This window comes from Triticum urartu, chromosome 3 (genome assembly GCF_003073215.2).
Source record: "Triticum urartu cultivar G1812 chromosome 3, Tu2.1, whole genome shotgun sequence".
NCBI classification, from domain to species: domain Eukaryota; kingdom Viridiplantae; phylum Streptophyta; class Magnoliopsida; order Poales; family Poaceae; genus Triticum; species Triticum urartu.
In genome coordinates this window covers 45,724,529-45,732,224 of record NC_053024.1, presented here as the reverse complement: position 1 = coordinate 45,732,224, position 7,696 = coordinate 45,724,529, and positions in this window count along the sequence as shown.

Sequence of the window (7,696 nt, the reverse complement as noted above, 5' to 3'; positions counted from 1 at the left end):
AGCCGAGGACACACTGTGTTTTGGCGCCCACCGTGTATGAATCCGGGTGAGAGGCGGTTATGTCATGTTTGAGTGAAATTACAAACCTACCCCTATCAAAACCTATAGAAATCGAGCAGATAGGTTTGCGTGGCAGGGATAGGCAGTAGTAATTGCCATCTCGCAGATTTTGGTTTCGGGCGGTTACTACTACTTTCCCCGCTTCGTTCAAATTTTGCAGAGTGCACGTTTACCGTGCCAACTCAATTCGAATCCCGTTTGTATTCTATTTTTTTCGGGCGGGATCCATTTTCGATTGGAATAAAATTCTATATACATCATTTTTTATATATACTTTCAAAAGCACAACAAAGAATTCTGCTCCTTTATATGTATAATATGATTTACAAATACAATGATCTCAAAATCATAAGGTTGAATTCAAAAAATTAAACCAAATTATGTTCTACTAAAATGTGTGGATCAGTAATATCTACATATTAAATAACATAGATGCGCGTGAATTCATATGAGTATGCATGTTTGATAGATCAATTTTGGTTGGAGTATGGATTACATGTATCATCATCTCGAATTGAAATATTTGAATCCCTTTTGTGTTCACTCCTTTCACGCCCATCTCTCTCGCATGCATGCTCCTTCATGTAGCTATCACTCTCTTTTCTCCAGCTCACCCGCACGCTCACTTCATGTTTCTCCTATCCTCGCAAACATGGTCTCTCGACGTCTCCCTTGAGAAGTGTCACACTCTCCCTATCATTATACATTACACGGTTTTCATTATCTCTCACGTCTCTACCGTTCTCTTGTATCACTAGGTACCTAAGCTTTCTTTTTCACCGCCACCCACACAGTCTCCGCTCATCTTTCACTTTGTCTTTATCTCTATGGGATTCTCTCACACACCCTATATGTCTCTAGATAAGAATCATACCACTAAAATTACTCTCTCTCTCTCCTGTACACACAACGTTTGTTGCGGTCTCCTTTTCATCTCCATCCCAGACTAGCATTATTCATTTGTTTACCAATCAGACAAACTCCCCCCTCTCTCTCTCACACACACAACTCTTGCTTCCACTCCCCTTCCCAAATACCGTCTCTCTCTCTCACAAAACTATCGCTTTCGCACCCCGACTCGTATTTCTCTCACAAACATTTATCGACTAGCCTCTAGATAGGTTTATACACCCGCACACTCGTGCTTCCACTATCGCATACATGTCTCTCTCCCGCTCCTTATATACATGTAGATTTTTCTTCCCTTCTTGAGACACGCCCTCTCGATCATGCACACACACACACACTATCGCCTCATTTTAAGCTGATACCTCTCGCACACACACTCTTTGTGTCTTTGTCACACATGCACTCCGTCCTCTTCCTCTCTCCCTCTCTCTCACACACATGGGCTTTTTGCAACAACTAGCAAGATGCCCATGCATTGCACGGAACATGAAGATGCATTTGTATGAGTAGTTTATCTTGTGGGAGAAAAGGATGAACAAGGGAAAACCTTATTTGCAAGTGTGGAGAGGGGTGTGGGTATCTTTTTGCAAAATTGCCATAGTTTCCTTCCTATCCATAAGATATAGATCGGACGGCCTATATTGCAGGATGGCAGTCACACGATCAGCATAGACTATGCTTTTTATAAGAGTAGGGATAAAAAACAGAGTTGGTGATGATGGTGGGCCTGCCATCCTGCAATATAGGCCGTCCGATTTATATTTGACGGATAGGAACGAAACTATGGCAATTTACCCGCACTCCTCTCCACATTTGCAGATAAGGCCTTCCCGCGTTCATCCTTTTCTCCCACAAGATCTTGATGTTCCATGCAACGCATGGGCATCTTGCTAGTAAGAGTAGAAATTAGACATATACCACTTCTCGAATCTTGAAACCAACAACATTCCTCCCTTATCTCATCAAAACCGCCAAAGGAAAATATTTTGACTGAAACATAACGTTTTTTTAGTGATATACGTATTTCAAAACTAGACTTTTTTTCTATCAAATTGGTGAATTTGTATTAATCTACTCTGATCGTGTGGCAATGCATTGGCACATTGCTAGTAGTTATTATAATTTTTTGGACACCAGACAAACGGTGGAGTACATATACGAAGAGAAGAGGTGCATGCACGTAGTCGGTCTCTCGCTGTCTCGCACACATGAGTGTTACGTAAAGGAAACGTTAACAAATAAACCCTAAAACTCTAGGTGCACGATTGTTGCATTCGCGGGTACCGGGTACATGGTGGAGCGCACCTTTGTAGGAATAGTCAGCTCGCGTGATAATTTGATCCGTAGGAGTTGATGGTCGGGACCACAGGTGAACGACTTGGAGGCGGTGGCTCGCCAGTTGCCACAGATCGAGTAGCCACGTTTAAAATATCATTTTTAGCAGGATTAAGAGTTCCGATTTTCAATGGCGCGTCATAACTACTAAGTAGTTTTTCGAACAATTGGTATGGGGCGAAAATGGAATTCATAGTACTACGTACCTCCTTGGCGTATGGTTGTATGGGTTTATGTTGCGAGATGTTGAACCTGGTAGTTCTAGGGCAAATACTATGGTTTAGATTTAGATGTTGGTTTTCAGTAATGAAAATCGGAAGGGGGAAACCCTTCTTTGATTAAAAAAAATTACTACCTCCGTTCTAGTTTACTAGTCCCCATCGTATTTTGGGTCAAAGTTTGTCCATGAATTTTACTTGTAAAATGTGAATGGAAAACGAGATTTTGTTATACACAAACAAAAAAGGACTGGATGGAGTGATTGCTTTGACACGGACGCTACCTCTCATAGCGCAGGCATTGAACCGGCGCGCCGGTCACGAGGGCCCCACTCGATGCAGGCCCGGCTGAACACGCCTCCTTGCCGCATGCAACCGGCTTCAGACTGCCCCGCCTACCTTCATTGAATCCGCGCATGTGCCGGCAAGACGTCCTTCCGCGAGCCGGCCGGCATTTTTGAACACAAAAAATGACCAAAATATAATTAATTATGCATGGTCTTGACTTGTTGTGCTCGCACTGGTAGGAGTAACTAGAGGTTTTTCTTTATTCACAACTCTCGTCAATTTTTTTGGCTTTGAAGTGAATCATGGTTGTGGACATTATGTATGAATGTGGAGATATCTATGAACATGAGTTTGATGTGGAAGTTGAACTTGGAATGTCGGGCTTGCGCATGAACTATACCATGTCCAATGCTTCGTCTATTATTATTTGGAAAGTAATTGTTGTTATTACATGACCTGGAAAAAAATTGTGCCACATCAGTAGATGCACGGACATCACAACAGGCATGCTGACTGGATAAACATTTGAACCTAGCTACTATGAAGGAAATTTTGTATTCACAAGAGTTTTAGATAGCAGGAGATGCCTAGCCTGCTCTACCTCTGCTAGCTTATTTCTGGCTTCTTCCATCTCTTCTTTGGAATGGGTGAAGAGAGCATCTGATTTCTCTTTTTGCTTCTTCAGTAACTCAGCTACATTCTCAAGGGCTGCTGCATGCTTTCTTTCAGCCTTTACTAGAGCCACGAGGACACGAACAGCTGACGACTCCACCTGGCTTGTGTGTAATCCAACATCATCTAGGAATTTGCACCTTTTGTCTAATCTAGCATCATTAGGGAACTAGCACCTTGTATGTAATCCAGCATCATTCTGGAAACATGATCTCGAGATTGACCATACTTCCCTTCTCGCAGCAACTGCATCCTGACATGAAGTTACTTCTTTTTTAGATCAATACTCAGAGCAACCCAGATCCATTTAGTAGAAGCCAGATAAACAGAACTAGGAGAAGTGAATTCAAAAGGAAAAAATATAAAAAAGACTACAAGGTGAGAACACCCACTTCCTACATCAAGCTAAAAACGAAAGCATTAGGACGATTAAGACTCTTCTTATGAAATATCGAAGAACACGAGGCTTAAGAGAAATAGAAACTACAACATATACACATCGAAGAACACGAGGCTAAACGAAAGTAATTGAAAGGGTGTTACTTACCAAAGCTCGTTTTACAGGTTCGGTGCATCTCCTCTTTAACTTGCCATGCACCTTGAAGATGTCCCCAATATCCCGTGTTTGGTCTTCATTGCTCCTCCGCATGTTCGCACTCGTGTTTTTAAAATCTCAACATGGCAAGAAAAATGGAGGCCATAACCAATTACTTTTACTCAAACAATAGCACCCAGGAAATTTGAAGGGTAGGTATGAACAAAACTGGAACTGCACATGTACTGCTAAGTGATTCAATACACACATTACCAATCGGGGAGAACTATGGTCGCGGCGGCCTCTGTGAGTCATGGTCGGCAACGGGAGTCAGTTCATTGTCCACGACGGTGGTGCTTCTGCGCTTGGTGTCAGCTTCTAGGAAGCAGATCCGAGACCGTGGAAGACGGTGCCGGGGAAGAGGCTCCGTGTACGATGACGACGGTGGACCGGCTCCAATGCGGCGTATGAGGTCGTCGATGAAGCTGATGCGTTGCGGTGGATGAGTATGCCGATGTAGACGGGGAGGAGCACGAAGGCTGCAGTGCCGTGGAGAAGTCTATTTTGCGGTGGGGATATAAAATGGGGAGTATTCAGGTGTACTACTCTGGGTGCCGGGGTGGGGTTGGCTGGGTAGGGTGAACCTGAAGTTACGAAAACAGCCCCCTACCAACCGTCATCCGTAGGCCTATTCCGAAGGCTATGATGGTAACTTCCCACTGCTCGAATCAGGGTCGCGGGAGATTTTCCCGCCGACCTCAAAATTTTGTGACACTGAACTCCCCATGTGGCGTGTTGGGTGATTAGGCTAAGAAACTAGCGAGTAGTACTAGTAAACTCTGCATATTAGGTTTGACCGAAGTCAAACTTCCTAAAGTTTGACCAAGTTTATAGAAAAATATTAACATTTACCATAACAGATATGTATGATGTGAAAGTATATTCAATAATGAATCTGATGGTATTTATTTGTTATTGTATATGTTAATATTTTTTGTTATAAACTTTCTGAGAGTTTACAAAACTTGACTTTGACCAATGCTAATACGTGGACTTAAATAAAAATAGAGGGTGTACACATTTGTTTTCTTAGTATGTAGTGAATTAATTATTTGTTGAAATTGTGAAATAAATATATTAGGCTACTCACTTCGAATGTAATGGTCTATACAATTCAATAGTTAGAATCATTGTCGCATTCCAAGATGTATACGAGGTCCATAGTACTTCACAACATGCTCAAACTCGCATAATCCCAGTCAAATGACAATCAAAATGCATTTCATAGTTATTACTTTGTAGGATGCAACAAAACCAACAATAACTCTACATCAGCCATTATAAAAGCAACATTTTGAACATATCCCAATTGTGAATGAAACGTGTAGAGAGAGCTTGCGAAGATGGAGCAGATAGGGCGGGAAAGACTGCATGTATGTGGACGAGAGAGTAGGAGGCAAACCTAACAAAACAGAGAGAGGGAGATAGAGAGAGAAAGAAGTTAGGTCTGTGAGAAAGATGGAGACATGTAATGTACGTGAGATGCGTGTGCATCCGGATTCTGTACACGTGGAAGGAGAAGAGACAACATGTTTGATGAGAGAGCTGGAAAAACATGGACAAGAGGGGAAGGATCTCGTGGGTTGAGGGATTGATAAATTTGTGTGGGGGAGAGAGGGATTGGTAATTTTGTGCGAGAGAGAGAGGGTGGGGGGAGGAGTCAGTCAGCCGTCGTCACATCATCCTGCTTCCAAATGGCCCCGCATTCTCTATCGCAGTGTGGTCGCCGTCTTCGATCTCCTCGATGCCATCTTTGAAGATTGAGGTGTTGTGCATGCTGGGGTGCAGAGAAGCACAAGCAAGAGTGGTCGCCATATAACCTTGGATGGGGATGAATTGTGTGCTCGGGGGAGGGGGTGTGTGTGTGCTATGTGTGTGTGTGTGTGTCAGATATTGAGAGAAAACAAACCTAAGGAGAGAAATGTGTGTGTATGTGACGGAAAGCTACATGCTAAACTGGATATTCACGAAGAGATTGTGCGTGCGAGATAGAGAGCGATGTGTGGGCCTTGAGGTGGGCAGGGGCCGGGTGAGGGTGTCAAAATGGGCGCATTGATGCATGTGTTACATGCGATCGTGTGAGGGACGGATGAATCGAGAGAGATGGTTGTTGTGTTACGGATGCTCCTCTCTCTCACACACACACACACACAAGTAAAATAGAAGACCCTTCTCTCATGTATACACAAGTACACAACGTATCGGCATCTGTCTATGTCTCACTCATGCATGATCATTTGCACATTCACACCTCTCTATGTCTCTATCACACGCACACCGTCTCCACATTGCCCTTCCACCACAACACACATATGGACACATACACACGTTCTCCCTCAGTCACACACACAAAATTAGTATTAAAACAACTAGGGCGCACTTAAAACGTCCAAATCCAAATAAACACGAACTGGAGCTAAATTCAAATATATGGAAATATTGTAGCATCAAGAACTTTTCCAAGAAAAAAAGTTGAGTAATATTCGGGTATTGTTTTCACACACACAAAAAGGTTCGGTGGATGTCCTTCGAGAGCGACATGGTGATGCACCGTTTGATCGACCGCGCGGCCGCGGTTCATGCGCTTGCACAGGATTCCGTATCGTGGCTATGGTAACTAATAAAAGCACTGCCTAAGTCTAATGTTTACATGTACTAGTACGGTTTTCTTTTAAGTTTGACCAACCCTATATAAAACTAAACTAAGCTCCCATACGCGCACTCAACAATATGCCACCGCCGCCGTTGCGCATGCCGGCGCCCGCCTGCTCCGGCCAACAATTTCTCGCCCATCACCGCCGTGTCCCCGCCAAGCCGAAGGCTCGCCCGCTTACGTCGTCTGCAGTCCCTCCTCGCGATGCCGCCGCGCTACCAAGCATGCGAGCAGCTGGTGGAGCCACGTCTATGCACGCAATGTACGAAGAGGAGGACGAGCGCGTGCTCTAGCACGCCGGAAGGAGGAAGTAGCGTGTCATTGTCATCTCCGCCCCCGCGGAGGAGGCGCGCATGGTGGCTGTCGCGGCGGAAGCTGGTCGCGCGCGTGTCGAGCCCACAAACCGGGTGCGGATGTGGAATCTACCTTCGAGACCTTGAATGCCACGTGGATCCTGCAATCTGAAGGAGCAATTTCGGTCAGTCGACTCTTGTGAGCCGTTTGATGCAACATGGATGGCTAGAAGGGCTTCTTCAACCTCCAAAGTTGATGCACGGTTCATCTTCTCAGCCCGCCACACGCCTAACCGCCTGCTGCTGCCGCGCCCTCCCTTGAACCACCTGCTACCGCCATGCTCCCCCCACCCCCGCCATCCGTTTAACCCCGGGCATGATCCATTTTTTCCGACGAACTGCATTCCACACCCAACACTCATAAGATAGATCATGGGCACCCTGCCACCCTAATATAGATACTTGGGTAGCTCCTCTGCTGTCCACTTCCTTCGCTCCGTCGAACTTCTTTCACAAATCGACTGACCCAAATTATACTACTAGTACGAATGTATTAAGTACAGTAGGAACACGAAGAAAAGAGCAGTAGTACCAACTGCACGAAGAACAGTAGTAAGACATAGTACTAGTACTATTGTACGTACTAAAGAGTTCAAATAATGAGAAAGAACAT